At 36.4% G+C, this 19,534-nt stretch overlaps 1 protein-coding gene across 8 annotated transcripts in view; it reads right to left on the bottom strand.

The window, feature by feature from the left end:
- Positions 1-19,534, bottom strand: part of LOC122800839 (uncharacterized threonine-rich GPI-anchored glycoprotein PJ4664.02-like) — a 662,067-nt gene that overhangs the window by 291,377 nt on the left and 351,156 nt on the right. The window lies entirely within an intron of this gene.

Here is a 19,534-nt window from a genome sequence, read left to right as displayed (position 1 = left end):
AGAGCTGGATCCAAAGATGCTTTGAATGCCAGGCATAGATCAGCTCTCTGTAACCTGTAGGAGACAGAGGACAATGATAGGGCTGTAAGATGATTCATATAGGACAATGTGTTAATAACCTGGATTCTCCTCATAAGAAATCTCTCTGGGCATTCCATCGGCTAAATATGTCTCATCAGGTACATGCCAAAGAGGGCAGTATACCAATAATGGGTTTGGTAAGGGCTGAGCAAAGTGGCACTATGACTTTGTTGGACACGGATGCCATTCCCTTACATAAAAGCTGGGTGATATAGAATGATATTTTACTTCCTTGGCCACATGCTGGTGAAAGCCCAGATCACTGTCTAACATATGTCCCAATATCCAAGACTATTGGGTCAACTTTTAGGTGTGTTTTATTGCTGGAGTAATTAGCCTTGGTGGCAGTATTTCCAAAAGGCACTATAATACATTACTTGGCATTGTGTTTTACTCCATGGCTTTGACACCAGTCATTTGTCATTGTTAGACCCCCTTGTAAGATGTTTGTGTTATCAGGGAACTCTATGACAGCTTCCAGTTTGCATTTATCTGTTACCTTAGTCAGCCAAAGGCTCTTTACATTAGCATTTACCTCCAAGAAGTAGATGCCAAATGTGAGTGGTCCCAGCATGGAGCCGTGAGGTACCCCGCTAGTCACCTGCCTCTTAATGGAAGTGGTACCACTTATCTTTACTTCTCTGGTACTGTCTGTTAACCAGCTGGCAATTCAATGAGTTGTGTTGGGGTTTATGCCTTGTTCAATGAGTTTGTCAACCATACTTGAGTGGGGTATTTTATCAAATGCCATAGCCATGTCCAGGAAGGTGATATGCACTGCTTTCCCCTCATCAATTGCCTTGGTGACCTTATCAAAGAAGTCCATCAGGTTTAATAGGCATGACCTTCCCTTGACAATGCCAAACTGGGTTGGTTGCAGTGTCAGAAGGTTGCCTATGTCTCGCTTGATCATTTTCATTGCAATTCATTCAATGGCTTTGTATATTAGACTACTCAGACTAATAAGTATTTAGTTTTCGGGGTCGGTTAATGGTTTACCCTTGTGAACTGGGATACATGTTACCCTCCATTCTCATGGTACAAAGTTGTTCTGAAGCTATAGTTGAAATGCAACTCAAGCAGACCTGATGACTCATATTTCAGCTATTTAAGAGGCATTCTGTGATATTGTCAGGGCCCTCTGGGGCTGTGTTTTTGGCCTTAGAGATTTCCACCAAGAAATGCTCCCTATAAATATTGGGGGTTATGCCAGAAGGTATTTCGTGGGGTGAGGTGGGGTGAATAAGGGGTGATATTTGAATTTAACTTGTCAACAAGCAGATTTGGTATGTAAATATGCTCAGTAATGGTGCCACCACTGACTACCAGCTCAGACAATGAAGTGTGCTGTGAATGAGGTTTTGTGGTACCACTGACTACGAGCTCAGACACTGTAGTGTGCTGTGAATGAGGTTTTGTGGCACCACTGACTACCGTTTCAGACACTGGCATGTGCTGTGAATGAGATTTTGTGGCACCACTGACTACCAGCTCAGACACTGAAGTGTGCTGTGAATGAGGTTTTGTGGCACCACTGACTACCATTTCAGACACTGGCATGTGCTGTGAATGAGGTTTTGTGGCACCACTGACTACCAGCTCAGACACTGACATGTGCTGTGAATGAGATTTTGTGGCACCACTGACTACCAGCTCAGACACTGAAGTGTGCTGTGATTGAGGTTTTGTACATAACTCCAACTCAGACACTGACGTGCTGTGATTGAGGTTTTGTACATAGCACCAGCTCAGACACTGACGTGTGCTGTAATTGAGGTTTTGTACATAGCTCCAGCTCAGACACTGAAGAGTCCTGTGATTGAGGTTTTGTACATAGTTCCAGCTCAGACACTGAAGTGTGCTTTGAATGAGGTTTTGTACATAGCTCCACCTCAGACACTGACGTGTGCTGTGATTGAGGTTGTGTACATAGCTGTAGAAGGCATTCTGGTTGTCTTTAGTTTGTCTTTAGCCTCTGAGGTTATCTCAAACTCAGAACTGGCCTTGTTGGACACAAATAGTCCTCTTAGTTTCCTGTCTGGTTTAATTATAGAGTGTCTATCATTATGGACTTGCTCTTCAAGATTTTAGCCATGACTTTTTCCTTTTGTTATATACAGTATTAAGGGTAAGTTTCCTCCAATGTGGTTTGTTTTTAGAGTTTGTTTTGAACTTACCTTGAGTAGGTATAGCAGTCTCCATACAACCATTTATGTGTGACCAATTCTCCATAGACTGCAGTGAACTCAGGGTTCTGTGTGTGTGTGTGTGTGTGTGTGTGGGGGGGGCATGGATTTTGACAAACTATGACTTAATAGGATGTTCTTTTCTTCGAAATACTTTCTACCTGTTACAGGGTTTTCTAAGGTTACCAAGTTGATTCTAATTTCAAATGTGACAGCTTTGTGGTCTGACCTCACAGCAAGGAAATTGTACTGGAGAGAGAGCAGCACTCTCCCAAATTGGTGAGTACAAGGTCCAATATATTTGTTCCTCTGGTGGATGTGCAAACTATCTGTTCAAGGGTATTTGTGTTAATAAAGTCCAGGATCATTGTACCTGTGAGTATGAGGCAGTGTATATTTCCCAGTCTATAGATGGGTAGTTAAAGTCTCCCATGAATAGAGTACTTGATTTAATGGTGACTATCCCCAGTAGGTCTAGGATCAGACATGGGATTCTAGGGACAAAAAGAGTGACCTATAGCTTGCTATAATATGGTATGGGACTTTGTCTATACTGATTTGCATGTGGATAGATCCCAGAGCATCATCCTGTTTTTACAACATAGAATTCTGCTTGTTGCTAAGAAAGATTGAGACTCCGCCACCTTTTGTCCCTCATGTTCAGCTAATGGTCTGTATGGGTGGGAGGCACTGAAGCCATGTACTGCCAGAGTACTTTCTGTGGATTTTAAACCCTTTCTCCTTAATGGCACAAATATTTATATTTTCCAGAATGAGAAGAATTTGTAAGCTGCAGAGTTTCTGGTTTAGGATCCTAACAATGAGCAGCAATACCTTTAGATTTCTTTTTATTTGCTATGTCGGTATGTTTGTCAGTTTGCAACCTGTCCATCACCATTACAAAGAAGAAAGAGCTCAAAGCTGATCCATGATGTAATCCCACCCGCACCTTAAACACATCTATCACTCCCACCGCAGATCTCACTACTCACTACTCTTGTGCATATCCTGTACCACTCTTACATTCTTCTCTGCCACTACCGGCTTCCTCATACAATACCACAACTCCTCTCTAGGTACCCTGTCATATGCTTTCTAATATCCAAAAAGGCACATTGCAACTCCTTCTGACCTTCTCTGTACTTCTCCATCAACACTCTCAGAACAAACATTCCATCTGTAGTTCTCTTTCCTGGCATAAAACTGTACTGCTGATCACTAAACATCACCTCCCTTCTTAACCTAGCTTCCACTCTGCTTTCCCATGACATCATGCTGTGACTGGTCAATGCTATCCCTCTATACTTACTAAAGCTTTGCACATCACCCTTATTCTTAAAAATTGGTACCAAAACACTTTTTCTCCACTCCTCAGGAATCCTCTCACTTTCCAAGATTTCATTAAATAATCTGGTTAAAAATTCCACTGCCATTTCTCCTAAACACCTCCAAGCTTCCACAGGTATGTCATCTGGACCAACAGCCTTTCCATTCTTCATCCTTTACATAGCTATCCTTACTTACTCCTTGCTAATCCAATGCACTTAATGATTCACTATCCGCACACCATCCAACCTTCTCTCCCTCTCATTCTCTTCATTCATCAACCCCTCAAAGTACTCTTTCCATCTCCTCAACACACTCTCCTCAATTGTGAGTATGTTTCCCTCATTATCCTTTATCACCCTTACCTGCTGCACATCTTTACTAGCTTGGTCCCTCTGTCTAGACAGTTGATACAGGTCCATTTCTCCCTCCTTTGTGTCCAACCTGTCATACACCCCTTCATATGTCTCATCCTTAGCCATAAACTAGCTGATTACTAGTAATTATGAAAGTAAGTAATATTTCTATATGTACTTAACACTTCAGAAAACAAGTGAATTACAAACTGTTGCATGACATCAGTTGAAACCTTATATTTTGTTGAAAACTCTTTGATATTTGAACTGTAAGTTGCATATCTTGAGAAATATGCAGTATTACTTGCATTGCTAATTGTATAATTAAACTGATGTTTTCATGTTTCTGTAAATGTCTCGATAAACATGCACTTATAAAGGAATTTTTTGTTGTCATGTGTCTGTTTGACAAAATGTTCAAACAGTGTATGTCTAGGCTGTATAGTTTTAAGATAAGAACATTTGTTTGTGAAAGTTTAGAAAATATATAAATTGGGATTTTGTGCATTATAATGTACTGATTTTTTGGACAAGACTATTAATGCACTGACTATTGTCACTGTCTTACTGATAACATTGCCATAGGTACAATTGTAATAACTTTGATTGTTCATAAAAAATATTTACACTTGTTCATCTTATGCTTTTTAGCTGATTTTTTAAGAAAAGTCTGTGGAATGCAAGGTGTGTAGGCTGCTGGAGGTGTGACATTCCAAACCACATATGAGTTATGGGTTACACAACAGACAATAGTAATGAAGGAGTGGAGGGAGGAACTTTGGAAGTCAGATTACCATAATGTGCAGAAGCCCAAGACACAGTGTTTTAAAACCAGAACAATAAAACACTGGGATGATTGAGAAAAAAAATAAAACTGGAGCTCTTGTCATAAGGGGCAGACTCAAGGAGCAGGTGAAAAAAGGGTAGCAAGCTAAATGGAAAGGCAATGGAAAACAACTTTAAGCAGGCATGTGAAGTTTTAAAAAAAAGGTACTGAAGCAGAAGTCCTGGAGCAGATTTCATGATACTGCCACTACTGCAGTCCTAACATAGCTGTGCTTTAATATAAACAAAGCATATTTAAAAAGTAATGCATTCTGTATGGATTTCAAAATTGGAGTATCACATGTGAAATTAAGGTGCAAGGATTTATAAAGTGATTCTTTTACTATTACAGTTTCAGAAATTTCCTTTAGATATATGCAGACATTGAATATACCAAAAAATGTTCAAACATGAATTGTATATAGCAGTGGTGCCATTTAGAATAAGACTTAAAACAGTTATCTTATCAATCTCATGAATAAACTACATAAAAAGCTACCTGAAATGAAATGTGGCATCTAGAGCCATTGGAAGATTTGAATGAATAAGACTGATGCCACTAGAACCATGCCTAAAGAGATAGTTTCTATTGTAATTATGACTTTGTACTTTAGTATTTTTCATACCCCTCCATCATTCCAAGAGCAGTCACAAGTTTTAGATGACTGTATTAAAAAAATGGGGTACAGATACATGATTCTTTACAAGAGCTTTTTACCACCCCTTTGCTGGTGGTCATGACAGAGGACACTGACATGATATCGGTCATGACAAAGGATATTGACATGATATCTGTTAATCTAATAAAGAAGGGTTTCATAATATGTTGTCATTTTTTAGAACGTTGCATCTCATATAGTTGGACATATCTGGGCATAACCTCAATGACTTCAACAGCTTCACTTCTGCATCCATTATGCTGAAAACCATTTTATTACACATAACTAGCACCATTCTCCAGTGACAGAGCTTTCTGCCACAGAACATGTAGCATCTGTCAGTCAACAGTAAAGACACACCATACATGGGGATTTGCTGCACACAAATGGACAGTGTGGCAAAATCTGTTCCCTTAACAAACAACTGCAGCATTACATGTAACTATCATAACACAATATAGTGCTCCATTCCACAAAGACCACATCAGCACTCCCACTTACATAATGAGTAAATAAATAAAGCATATATTATGTATGTTCTGTGTCAGTTGAGTGACCTACTAGCAGAAACAGTTAAGGGCAGAGCATCCAAACTGCAGCAGAATGACACAGCAAATCCGCATTATGTCTGGGTGTAGCGACCTGCAGTCCTACATAAGTTCAGTGTGCAAGCTATGTTCTGCTAACATCACATAAGTTATAATTACATTTTTATTTGCCATGTTTATGAAACATTGATTGCCTAATCAATATTGTTAGATTTTGCTATGAGTACTCTCAGCAATTGTCTATGCTTGAGATGATTTTATGCATTGTTATTCAAACCCAGTATGATGTTTTTAATGGATACAATGTGTTTTTTCTATCATTTTATGTTTCGTAAATGTACTCCCCTACTCTGATTTTTGAAAAAGATATCTTTCAGTACTGCTTGCTTGAACCTGCACGCAGCTATTGTAGATATATGATATTCTATGTATGTAGCTCAACATTTATTGAATCAAAAGTGTTACCTTTAAAAAGTGGACTTTCAAATGTACTAATTGTAAAGAAAGAACAGGGAAACACTATATAAATAAATCAACATCAGCTGCAAATTTCACGCACTAAGTAGAAAATCTAAAATTATAAGTCAATGTAATACTTTATCCTATAGAAACCTTGTGGCAAGATTACCAGAATTTGCCTATGATAAACCTTGCTTGTTCAAAGTGCAACCATCCAAGATATGACATATAAATACATTAATAAATAACTAAGGACAAATAAATACATAAAGTTTTTGCTCATACTGTATTGTAACTTGATGCAAGACACATTTATAAGTTTCACCAGTAACCTTTCAAAGATCCAAGCCCTTGAGCATATTTAGTGCTTGAGAATTATAATGGCAATAGTCCTAATGATACTAATGGTACTGATGGTACTGATGGTCCTAATGGTACTAATGATATTAATGGTACTGATGGTACTGATGGTCCTAATGGTACTGATGATATTAATGGTACTGATGGTACTGATGGTCCTAATGGTACAGATGGTACTGATGCTACTGATGGCACTAATGATACTAATGGTACTGATGGTACTGATGGTCCTAATGGTACTGATGATATTAATGGTACTGATGGTCCTAATGGTACAGATGGTACTGATGCTACTGATGGTACTAATGGTACTGATGGTACTGATGGTCCTAATGGTACTAATGGTACAGATATTACTGATGGTACTAATGGTACTGGTGGTACTGATGGCACTAATGGCACTAATGGTACTGATGGTACTGATGGTACTGATAGTACTAATGGCACTAACGGTAATAATGGTACAGATGCTGCTGATGGTACAGATGGTACTAATGGTTGTAATGGTACTGATGGTACTGATGGTACTGATAGTACTAATGGCACTAACGGTAATAATGGTACAGATGCTACTGATGGTACTGATGGTACAGATGGTACTAATGGTAGTAATGGTACTGATGGTACTGATGGTACTAATGGTACTAATGGTACTGATGCTATGGATGGTACTGATGGTACCAATGGCATGGATGGTGTTGATGGTACTAATGGTACTGATGGTACTGATGGTAATAATGGCACTAATGGTACTGATGGTACTGATGGTATGGATTGTGCTGATGGTACTAATGGTATGGATGGTACTAATGGTAGTAATGGTATTGATGGTACTGATGGTACTAATGGTACTGATGGTATGGATGGTACTGATGGTACCAATGGTATGGATGGTGCTGATGGTACTAATGGTACTGATGGTACTGATGGGAATAATGACACTAATGATACTGATGGTACTGATGGTACAGATGGTACTAATGGTACTGATGGTATGGATGGTACTGATGGTACCAATGGTATGGATGGTGCTGATGGTACTAATGGTACTGATGGTACTGATGGGAATAATGGCACTAATGATACTGATGGTACTGATGGTACAGATGGTACTAATGGTACTGATGGTATGGATGGTACTGATGGTACCAATGGTATGGATGGTGCTGATGGTACTAATGGTACTGATGGTACTGATGGGAATAATGGCACTAATGATACTGATGGTACTGATGGTACAGATGGTACTAATGGTACTGATGGTATGGATGGTAATCCTGGTACTAATGGTACTGATGGTGCAGATGGTACTAATGGTACTGATGGTATGGATGGTAATGATGGTACTAATGGTACTGATGGTGCTGATGGTATGGATGGTGCTGATGGTACTAATGGTACTGATGGTACTGATGGTACTGATGGTATGGGTGGTGCTGATGGTACTAATGGTACTGATGGTACTGATGGGAATAATTGCACTAATGATACTGATGGTACTGATGGTACAGATGGTACTAATGGTACTGATGGTATGGATGGTACTGATGGTACCAATGGTATGGATGGTGCTGATGGTACTAATGGTACTGATGGTACTGATGGGAATAATGGCACTAATGATACTGATGGTACTGATGGTACAGATGGTACTAATGGTACTGATGGTATGGATGGTACTGATGGTACCAATGGTATGGATGGTGCCGATGGTACTAATGGTACTGATGGTACTGATGGGAATAATGGCACTAATGATACTGATGGTACTGATGGTACAGATGGTACTAATGGTACTGATGGTATGGATGGTAATGATGGTACTAATGGTACTGATGGTGCTGATGGTATGGATGGTGCTGATGGTACTAATGGTACTAATGGTACTGATGGTACTGATGGTATGGGTGGTGCTGATGGTACTAATGGTACTGATGGTACTGATGGGAATAATTGCACTAATGATACTGATGGTACTGATGGTACAGATGGTACTAATGGTACTGATGGTATGGATGGTAATGATGGTACTAATGGTACTGATGGTGCTGATGGTACTAATGGTACTAAGGGTACTGATGGTATGGATGGTGCTGATGGTACTAATGGTACTGATGGTGCTGATGGTATGGATAGTGCTGATGGTACTGATGGTACTGATGGTACTACTGCTACTGATGGCTAGTGGGGTGTGAGGGCAGAGTTAAGATCTCCATCCTTACAAATGTGTAAAGGGAGCAGGAAAAATTTAAAAAAGGACTATGCCTTAAAAAATGTAGTGTCAGTGCAGATGGAAAGTAAAACAAACAGGAGTTCTCCTGGGGACCAGGCTGGTTAAGGACTGCGGATGGGATTGATATGGACATGGCCAGACCAAAAAATGCATATGTAGCCCTGAGCACTATACTCACTTGCTAATACTCTGTCAACATAGATAGGTATGAGTAGAATTTGACTAACACAAAGCATCTTCTTGTGTGTTTTTAAAGCATATATTTCAGCAGTTTTCTCTACCATTAAATGTTTGCAGAGTACTCTGTTTCACTGATGTGATATATGTGTGTATATTGAAAGGTTTTTTGTTTGTTTATAAATTGCTTTATAAATTTCAGATGGGTGAGGGCTGAGACAGGATTTATGGAGAAGGAAGGAGGACACTCACTGATTTAAAGCATTTATCAATGACAATGTTAACTGCAAAGTCAAAACATTTGTTTGCAAAAATTTCCTTAGGTTACAACAAAGAGTTTTCTGACAGTGGCTGATAATGGTTATGGTCATTTTTTTTCTTTTTGTTAATAATTTTATTAGTTGTATTTTTAGTGTGCTGGTTTGACATTTTGCACATTTTCTTAGTGCAACTGTCACAATTACATATTTAAGAATAATGTAACAGTAAGGTATAAAGATAAATCACATTTGTTTAAAATGAAGAAAGAAGTTGTGTTTATGAAATATTGGAGAAATAATTAAGGGCACAAAAGGAGCAAATAAAAGTGTTACCTGAATACATGATGAAGGTTCTACAGGATTTCACTTCAGAAAGTATGTAATGCGGAAAGTAGTATGTATAAAATGATTAGCCCTGGTCCCCTTCAATAAACACATCACACTGAATAACATTTGACGACCTTTATTAAACTTCCATAAACATGATTGTTAACCAATATTTATTTATTACAACCAACACATGATATAGGTGAGGATAACATCCATGTAATATTAAAATAAGATAGGGTGACCCCACTCATCCTGTCCAGTAAGCAGTGTCCATGCCTCCAGTCGCTTACTTATGATGCAGCGTACCACCACTCACTTAAGTTACCATTTATTGAATTAGACATCCAACCATATAAGCAGCTTATCTCAGCTTGCTTATTTACTTATCAATCAGTGTCCAACCACTCACTTTCCTTTCCCAACTCACCAAAACATGATTCCTACACCAGTTACACTTGCTTAAACCCTTTAAGCCCCTCCCTTCCCTTACCTCATTTCCTCCCAATCATCCCTCATTTCCCTTTAACCCTATCCTCCCCCCATCCTCTTAATTCTTGCTACTATGTTTATCTAGCCCCACTTGAAGATGTACCTGGACAAACTGGTCTGTTACCAAACCACATGTGAAGAAAACGAATCCAAGAATTAGAAAATAAAAAAGTAAAGCATTAAAATATCTAAGAAAAGAATCAAAGAGTTTTTTACTGATATTATTAATAAAGACTAGAAGATTTGTAGTTAAATATTTCACTGAATATAGTAAATCAATTGTTTGTAGAGTGATTTCTAAAGGTGGTATGGTATCTGAGTGGGTGTAACTAGGTTTATATGACAAAAGAAAGACTGTTAGATGATGGAAATATTTTTGAATTTTCAATTGCACATTGGTATGAAAAATATGACATTGAATTTTATAAATAACTGCATTACAGTGTTATGGCTTGATTTTGCAGATAAAGAAATGATTATGAAAGACTGGACATATGTAATACAAGAGATTAATGTAAAGTTTGGATTGTAAGAATATATTGTATGTCACACAAAAATGAAACTACATTTAGCAGGATCTGTACTTCTGGGAAATGCCATTGGTTTGGGATGGAATATCTGATATGTCATGAACTGAAGGTAGAATTCATGAACTTATTATTAAGATTACACTGAACATCTGGCACATCCTAATATAATGAAAATAGAATTGGAAATATAAAGCGGAGGGGGGGTTAATCTAAGATAACCAATGATGCATTTAGTCAGTTTGCATCATTTTCACAAAATATAGTACATGTTTGAAGGGGAGGGTGTTGTAGGACAGATATTAACAGTTGTTAGAAGGAAAAAGTATATGAAAATGATGAGTTATGGCTTGAACATGGAGTGGCAAAACATAGAGGGAATTTAAGAAAACAAAATGACATGATGCAAAAAAATGGTTTACTTCTTTGGAGGCTGTTTCATCATAGTCTGCAAATGAAAGATAGAATTCATTGCAAAGTTGTGAATGAGAAATAATGAGTCAATGAAAAGGCACGAGGAGGAGGAAACAACCGAGTACACTTTTATTGCATGTACAATAATAAGAGATGTTGAAGAATGGTAAGTCAGAGTCAAGGCCTCAAAGAACTGAAAATATTAACTGTAGATAATGGAGTCTGGAAAATTAGTTCTGGGCATAGTGAGACAAATCATTTTGGTATGTGCTCATATGTATTATATAATAAAGTATGAGTCAAGGAAAACACGATTCAACATATTGATCATTGTAGGGAAAGGAAAGTTTATTTCTTTAATTTATTAATACATTATTTGCTGGGGTACAGCATTGACTACTTCTAAGATGAGCCTAGGGATCTACAACCAAATGGACACAGCAAACAAACTGTACAAGTTTTTCCACAAACATGTCGGCAAATTATTTACAATAAGATCATCTAACACAAGAGTATGTTACAATTATGTTCCAAGATATTTGCAAAATGTTGTAAGGTATAACAATGATGAGTGGACCCAGTATGCAAGAGAGTCAACAGGTTGGAGAATCTGAGAAAAAAGGGAAAATTCAGTGCAAGTGGAATTAGGTACAGAAGAATAGAAGCAGTGCTTAGGCTTCACCAAATAGATAAGGTTTATAGAAGGGAAAAAGCAGTGATGCTGAAGGCACAATATCTCAAGATAGTGAAAAATAACCTTATTGAGTCTGGTTAATCAAACATTAGAAAACAGCTGGATCTGTCTCCAGCTAGTGTAGAATTCTGATTGAAAATTAAGTGAAAGATCTTTTCTGTGAGAACTTATATAATGGTTGTTTTAAGACATATGGTTTCAGTATCTTCCAGAAGTTTCTGATGGATATGATGGTCTTTATATTGACATGTCTGTATTTCCAGGTTTTGGGTACAAGTTGGAAGAATTAAAACTCAGTGCATTTTAGATTTTTTAATGAAATGTGTTAAGTGTAGTGTAGACTTGAAAAGGTGGGAAAGCCCTCTATGGATTTCTTAATGTGAAAAAGGGGAAAATTGTGTCCATAATAAGATGGGGTAATGGACCATATAGCAGAAGAGGTCGTTTTTTGGGGTATGTGTAGGCATTTGGCTTTTTTTGAAGTTAGGCACATGTTTTACATTTCTGGGGTAATGGCAAAAAGAGTTACTGATCTGCAAAAGTTACTAGAGGTGGATTGCAGGGTTACTTTGAGGATAGCTACAGAAATGTAAGTTGTTTCAAAATGTTAGTATTTATTTATAGTTCAGAATATGAGCATGAAATAAAAGTATAAATAGGCTGACTTTATTATACTGTTTGTATTTGTGTACAGAGCACATCATTTTGCATTTATAACATGCTTCCTTTTTTTATGTTTATTCTTTATTAACTCTTTCTTCTTAGGATGACCTTTTTAATAAAGATTATTTTCTATAGGAATTTTTCTTTGAGAGGTGCTATAAGATCAGTCCATCATTATCGGCAAGAGAACAATCTACTCATCCACTGACAAAATAATCACTGATAATTCCAGGAATATTTTTTGTTATTTATGTCTTTGACATTTTATGATATTTCTATTTCTTCAATTGGCTTCAGATTTGTTTTCCTGCTGTTTAAATAGTTCTGCTGTATTATTTATTCATGTTTTATGTCTGTATTAAATCAAGCTAACAAAAATATTCTGTTTTTTTTACTGTTTGCTACTGCACATCACTGACATGTGTCTTTGAATTAATATTTTCTTAGAAGTCCACTCAATGAGTTAACAACAATAATATTATCAGATTATTTCTGTCTGCTCTAAGAACAGACCTAATGCTTGCAAGATTCTCTTTAGTCCATCGTGAATGACTCTGATGTAAATGCAGGATGCATTATTTTTGATAAAGGGATTAGCATAAGGTGTAACTTGTACTGACCTGTGGTTTAAAATGTTAAATGGCCATCATTTTTGGTATCAAAACGATGTCTGTTTAAACTTCTGTTTGATTATAGCTGATATCGGGTGTAAAACAACAAGTGTGTGTGTGTGTGTGTGTGTGTGTGTGTGTGTGTGTGTGTGTGTGTGTGTGTGTGTGTGTGTGTCTGTGTGCGTGCGTGTGTGTGTGTGTGTGTGTGTGTGTGTGTGTGTGTGTGTGTGTGTGTGTGTGTGTGTGTGTAATTATACATGCATGTTGTCTACCTTCCAAATTTCATTATTTCTTTGAGTAAATAACTGAAAATTATGCTAGGATGATTCAAGCTAGTAAAAGTAAACCTCATTCTAAAGAGTGGTCATATTACTTCATATAGTAACCGAGAACATTTTTAAATAAGTCTAAAGTGATAGAAATGCTTGCAAAAGCTTTTGTGCAGCAGACCATAAAAGAAAGAGTTAGTCTGCAATTTGGCTTAAACAATGATGTATTAGTAAACTGTCAAATTGGCAAAAACAAAATAAACTTTGTTGTTTGAATTACATTTAGTTTATTGACCAAGAGTAGTTGTACAGCTATAAACAGAGTTCAACAATATTGTATTTTAGTGGTGATTCAACCCATTTATTGTAAACAGGGACACTGATTGTTGGTTTTCAAATAAATAAATAAATAAAGAAATTCCATTTGCATAAGATGGAATCCCAAAATTATGCCTATGATTTTAAATTTAATTTCCAGCCCTTGTTGTTATTTCATTATATATATATTTTCTTCTGCATCAATATATACTGCAAATTGATACAGATTCTGGGCACATAAGACATAATAATGCAAGCTGACAGTATTATAAATAATAATTATGAGCAGAAATACATCTTGTGGTGAGCTAGTTCTTGGGGCTAAAACCTCAAATTATGTGAAAATCCCATGTTATTTTAATTCTCCAACAGTTCCAATTTAGGATTTACCTTTTTTTTCTGGAATTAAGAAACAATATATAAAAACAACACTAAAAAGAATGCCTTAAAATTTGTGCTGCATGAAATTAATTTTATAGGTAGGATTTATTATATGCATCAACATAGAATAATATAAATTTTTAAAAATAAGGAATTCTAACTTATTATAGCTGAAGTTGGTAATGGTGATGTTTCAGGTGGTTTCAAAATTTTGTTGTGTCTTCTGTAAAGGTAAACACTGTTTATATCTATTCATTCTATTTTTAGTTCTGGGAAGCATACATCTCAAGTATACCACATTATGAAGAACATTTCTCATTTTGAGCCTTAAAAAGTCCATGTTCCTCACGGTTCCACATTGAAAGAATGTTTCAAACAGTCCCATTTTTAAATGACATCCAGTATATTGATGCAATGGGTGCAGTATGTGCCCCAAAATTCACTAATTTGGTAATGGCTGAATGGGAATGGAGATGTATATGGAATTTTATTTTGTTTTAAAAAGTTGGGTTTATACAACATGTTTCTTGATGACAGATTTATTTCTTGGTGGGGAACTCTGGATAAGTAGCAGAAATTTATTGTTTATATGGAACTACATATTTTTTTGGAGTTTGCTTATGATGTAAACTGTGATAAGATATGTTACTTGGATGTTACTATTATTAAAGATAGCTGTTCCAATTAGTTTCCAATATTTATAAAACACATCTGCCATAAATCCCTGTTACACTACAATAGCTGACACAAGTATTTTCAAAAGAAAGCTCTTGTTAAGGGACACAAGGTGAGATTAATGAAAATGGTCTCAATTGAGCAGTTATTTTTTCAGGAAAATTGCGTTTTGGTTAATATGTGTAAAAAGAGGGGTTACCCTATTACCTTTCTCAGTTGTATTCATGATGAAGTAGAGAACGCTAAAAACAACTAACTTCAAAAACCAATGAAGAAGGAAACACTCCAAGCCACAAAGAAATGTAGTAAGAGCTTTCATTTACTAAATTAAGCAAACTTCTTTAGACAACAGTAACAATACAAATTGGTTCTTAAATATTAAAATCACATGACATCATCAAATTCAAAAATCAGAGTCTGCCTTGATTTAAAATGGCAACCTTAAATGGCTATACACGTGCTATTCATCCACTGTAAGCCTAAAACAAATAATCAATATGTTTATAATTAAAACATTTCAAACATATAACAATATGCAAACACAATTGTATATCTAAAAATTAATGTATCAAAGAAATCCCAATAGCCCACAAATGTAAGACAAAGGATCAGTTTATCTAAGGAGAGATTTCAATTTAAGAATACATTTAATAGATAAACTGTCATTGAGCCCTAGGGCATTATGCGCATTGAGTCTAAGATGCTAAGCTAGCTATTTTCAGAGATGATCATTTCAGCTATTCTATCAATAGCAAGAAACAAAAATTTACATGTAGGGTTAACTTTAGCATGTCTGACAAGAGCATTGTTCAAATTCATTTTATTAATATTATAAACATGCTCATAGATCCTATATTTCAAAGGCCTCTCTGTCTTACTGATGTAAAAGGCTGGGCAGTTTTGACACATACTGAAATACACAACTCCCCTTGACCCATAGTTAAATCTCACTTTAACAAAATACTGTTGATTCCATACAATAAAATTACTTACGGTGTTAATATATTTACACTGCCAACAACTCCCACATTTCAACATACCACAGTGTGGGGAATATTCAAAGGACCTACAACTTTCCAAAATGGCTTTCAAATTTAAACATCTCCTAAAGACCACCTTGTGTGCATCACCCACCTTGTCACAGATGATCACATCCTCATACAGGAAGCACCAGTTCTTAACCAAGATAGATCTTAATAGTGGTGCATCCAATAAAAACGTAGTAACAAATCCAATATTAGTGCCACCAATAACACATGGTGAGGGCTCCCTATCCAACACTGTATCAACTGCCCCACTAGTGGCAACCTGGTCAATGTAGAATACCAGGGGATTGTCCTCAGGGGGGGTTCACAATCTGACCTGTCAGGACCCGCACCAGACCCTCTCCAATCTCTTGCCCATCATTTCTGACCCCAAACAGTAATGGTCTAAAAAATCCATTAAATCTTTTGTCCTGTACCTCATTGACCAACTGGTTCACTAATCTCAATGGGGATCCCCTCTTAAGAAACATTCCTCTCAAGACATTACACTCCTCCAGGAATTCACCATCAAGGGACACCATTCTGGATGTTCTAACGAAATGGCGCTGAATGACTGCCCTCTTCTGATGGTACGGGTGAGAACTGGTGAAATGTGGGAAGGCATTGGAATACATGGGTTTCTTGAAGATCATTGATGTATATCTCCCATTAAATATCTTTTGTGAGTTCAACATCCAAATAGGCTATTTTTTTTCATTTTGGAAATTCCAAGTGAACTCCAAGAAGCTAGTAAAACCCGTAATATGATCAACAAAATCAGAAGCCATGTGTTGGTCACCCTTCCACATGCTAAAACTATCATCCAAATAATGGGTGTACCACACAACTCTTTGCTTAAAATTTTCATCTTTGAACAAAAGGGTCTTTTCCCAGTGGGCCATCACAGTATTCGCAAAAATGGCACCACAGGGAGAGCCCATGGCAATGCCAGACTTTTGTAAATAAAATTCTTTATTAAATATAAAGAAATTGTTGTTAAGTACTAAGTCTAACAGGTACTCAATAAGATTAATATTCAAGCCATCCACTTGTTTAGCCACTAGAAAGTCTCTCACCCAACTAATCCCCATATCCTGGAGTATAGTAGTATAAAGGTCCCGAACACTGATTGTCAAAAAATTAACTTTGTCATTATAAGGTAATTTATTAATAGCCTCCAAAAATGCCCATGAATCCCTACAGATGTGGATCTGTTCCTTAAGTAGTTGTTTTAATTTACTATCAATAAATTTTGCACATCCATAGGTAATTGATTGTCTGCCATCCACAATTGGACGTAAAGGAGGATTATCTAAATCCTTGTGGATTTTGGGCAGTCTAATAATAATGGGCACAACTGGACTGGAGATGTTCAAATAGTTATATAAATCAATGTCCACAGAACCATCAATGAACAAATTATTAATAAAACTTCTAATATGCTGGTAAACCCGATTAATTTAATTCCTAGAGACTTTCTCATAAGCCCTACTGGACAACAACAAACACATTCTCCTAATGTAATCATCGTTAGTCATAAAAATTAACCCCCATGCCTTATCAGGTTTAATAATACAGATGCCAGCAAATCTCAAATCATGCAACACATCACTTTCGGGGGGGGGGGTAAATTATCAGTGTAATTCAGATGGTCTGGCCTATTTTTCAAAAGGCATCTAATGTCATTTTCACCACATTTGTCAGAAAGCAGAATAGACGTTTGCAATGGTGGATTAAAAATACTGGAAATTCTAAAATCATTCGTTAAACTACAACAATTACCAAGTAACACATTTAAATTAAGCTTCCTAGTAAAGCATTTCAAATCCACCAACGTTTTCACCAAATCACTCCGTGCAGTAGGCACGAAAGTAAAACCTTTGGCCAAAGTCTCAATTAGAATAGATGATGGTACAAAATCAGAGTAATTAAATATTTTAAAGTCACCAGTGCTATTAAATAGAGTTTGCACTGTAACCCCACATTCTGCTATATTTTAGTCCACACAGGGTTCAGAAATTGTGTCCACTACATCCTCCATTTGTTCTGTTGCTTCTTCTTCCAGTGTTGTTGCTGATAACCACCCTGTAGTCTGACTGGAGTTTTCACGTTGCCCCCTCGAAAATCCTGGGGAGGAATAGAATTACTACCTACACTGGTGGTGATAGTAGTAATAATACGTTCTTGTTTATTAGAGATTCTTTCACTTCTCCTCACACCCTGTTCATCAGGGTCAGTATTGTTACCTGAACTTAGATAGCCATTTTCATTTTCATTTGCATGGGCAATTGCTGAGTCAGAACCACCAGACCCAGTCTCAGTCACGACCTGCGGTTCATTAGACACATTAGTTGGAGGTAAGGGGTAATAAAGCCCATGTTCATAGTCATATTTGTCTCTATTTAATTTCTTTATGTTGGTTTCTCTAATTTTGTCCAAAGCACTATCAGTACTAGAAAAAAATGTGTGAAAAGTCATATTTATTGCACAAAAAAATCTTTGTTTCAAAAAGTTAATGGAAATCAAGGAGAGGGGCGCTATTAGTACTAAAACAAAAAGGGCATTTATAAGTTTGAGAAGTGCAAACAATGTTGTTTTATAAAAGAGGGAGAAATATTTACATTAACTATAGCTGGATTACTGAAGGGGATATATCTGAAAGGAAAGGGGTGGTCTATGTGGCTACCTGTAAAAAATGCACAGCATTTTACATTGGCAAAACAGAACATTATCTTAGAACTGGGATCTATGAATATGAGCATGATGTTAGAAGCAAAAACAATCAAATGCATTCTTTAGACATATTAACAAATACTCAGGTGATGGATTTGTTTTTAAAAATTATCTACATATTTTTATATTGTACATTCAATTTTGTATAGATGTTTTTGTACTAGGTTTTAAAAGTGTTGCATGGAGTGTTTTACAAACTGTTTTATGAAAAGGTTGCTGTGTCTTTAAGGTTTTGTGACCTAATGTAGCTTTTGAAAAAGTAAGTGTGATTAACTAAGTTGATTCTGATGAAGTCTGGAATTGAACGATGAAAGAGCTTAATCTATTTTTTATTAAACTGTGTATTCAGTGGTAATCCTTTTACTCAGTTTGATTATTTTGTGGTCCTTTCCGCAGTTGGTGTAGTGTGTCTGACTTTTTCACTTTAATAGTTTACTTTGCTCAAGAATACAAGTGTATGTGTTTTTGAGGGGGGTGTATGCTTAGGAAGAAACTGTGCTTTCAAACTGTTAATAATTTTTCTAATGCACACCAAAGCAGAAGAATTACTGTAATCTGCATGTCCGCTGTCAGTGGTATACCATTACATTTTTATCATCAAATTTTATCCAAATGAAGCATTAACCCATATGGGGAATCATTCAATGCATTTAAACAATCAGCGCTTTACTTTGAACAGTATTTTACTTTTCTGGACTGTCATTTAGTTAACAGCTATACAGAAATGCACCATAATCTTTAAAATGTTACATTTTCTAGTTTTATAAATGATGATATAGTGGTACCTGACTTTAATACTGTTTAACATTTCAGTTAACAGCTCTGACATTTACATTTATAAGAAATAATATAGAGAACCATGTTTTTATTAAAAAAACAGTCTTCTAGGTTCTCATATATTATTTAAGTTACAAAGACAAAATACAGCAGCATAT

This window comes from Protopterus annectens, chromosome 4.part1, assembly GCF_019279795.1.
Source record: "Protopterus annectens isolate FY-2018-M chromosome 4.part1, PAN1.0, whole genome shotgun sequence".
Classification (NCBI taxonomy): Eukaryota; Metazoa; Chordata; order Ceratodontiformes; family Protopteridae; genus Protopterus; species Protopterus annectens.
This window is presented reverse-complemented; position numbering and strand designations above follow the sequence as displayed.